Genomic DNA, 1,556 nt, shown 5'->3' on the forward strand with positions numbered 1-1,556 from the left:
ATCTCGGGACGAGATCTCTTGTTAGTGGAGGAGTGTCGTAACGCCCCGGATTCGATGCGCTAGGTGTCTGCCAGTTATTCGCCGCCGTTGCCATGTCATTTGCTTGCGTCTTGCATTTTGCCATGTCATCATGTGCATCTCATTTTGCATACGTGTTCGTCTCATGCATCCGAGCTTTTTCCCCGTTGTCCGTTTTGCAATCCGGCACTCCTATGTCCTCCGGCGTCCCCCTTTTGTCTCTTGTTGTGAGCGGGTGTTAAACTTTCTCGAAGTGGACCGAGGTTTGCCAAGCGGCCTTGGTATAGCACCGGTAGACCGCCTGTCAAGTTTCGTGCCATTTGGAGGTCGTTTGATACTCCGTAGGTTAACCGGGTAACCGTAAAAGCCCCTTTTGTCTTGCAGGCCAACACCCCTTCAAAGTGGCCCAAAACCCATCCAAACCCCCTCCATGCTCTTGGTCGTTCGATCACGATCGCGTGGACGAAAACCGCTCCTCATTTGGACTCTCCTAGCTCCCTCTAGCTATAAATATGTGATCCCCTCCGAAAATCCCGCAGTCCAACCCTAGCCATGCTCTTGGTCATTCCAAAACCCATCCAAACCCCATCCAAACCCCCTCCATGCTCTTGGTCGTTCGATCACGATCGCGTGGACGAAAACCGCTCCTCATTTGGACTCTCCTAGCTCCCTCTAGCTATAAATATGTGATCCCCTCCGAAAATCCCGCAGTCCAACCCTAGCCTAGGGATGGCACCCGCAAGGTATGGGTACGGGTGGAGCTACCCCATACCCTTACCCGTCCGCCGTGAGTTTACCCATCACCCATACCCATACCCGTCAAGGGTACAAATTTTTCCCGTACCCGGCACCCGACAGGGTATATGGGTACCCGCGGGTAAAAATACCCGCGTTTACAACACATCAATTGAGTAGAAAATAGTTGTAAAAAGCAACATATAATCATAAATTATTAATAGCAACACATCTTAAACAACAATGTACAACAACATATTGTAACAACAACATATTCTCATAAACAAAAGTACTTGCATATAAAGTGACATATAAAAATGTTAAACAACAACACATAATCATAAATAACAACACATGCATACACTTTAAGTTCACGAAATCATGATAAATTATAGAAATAATTTGAATACACGTTAGAGTTTTTACCTAGCGTGCTTAGAAGGGGAAATGAATACATTGGGATATTAACGGAAACCCACCTATCAACATTTTAGATGGGTACATGGGTACGTGGGTATGGGTTACACGATCCCATACCCGTACCCTCTCTACCCGATGGGTATGATATTTTCCCATTTAAGTACCCATGGGTAATTTTTTGTTCCATACCCTTACCCTAATAGAGTTTTTACCCACAGGGTACATGGGTAATGGGTACCCATTGCCATCCCTACCCTAGCCTCCCCTTCCTCTGCGCTGCCGGACACATCTCCCCGGCTGCCCGGACATGTCCGCCGCCGCCCCTGCCCAATCCGGATCCGCCACCTGTCCGCCACCGTCGTCCCCGCGGCCGCGGCCCGCCG

Source organism: Triticum dicoccoides, chromosome 5B (genome assembly GCF_002162155.2).
Source record: "Triticum dicoccoides isolate Atlit2015 ecotype Zavitan chromosome 5B, WEW_v2.0, whole genome shotgun sequence".
Taxonomy (NCBI): domain Eukaryota; kingdom Viridiplantae; phylum Streptophyta; class Magnoliopsida; order Poales; family Poaceae; genus Triticum; species Triticum dicoccoides.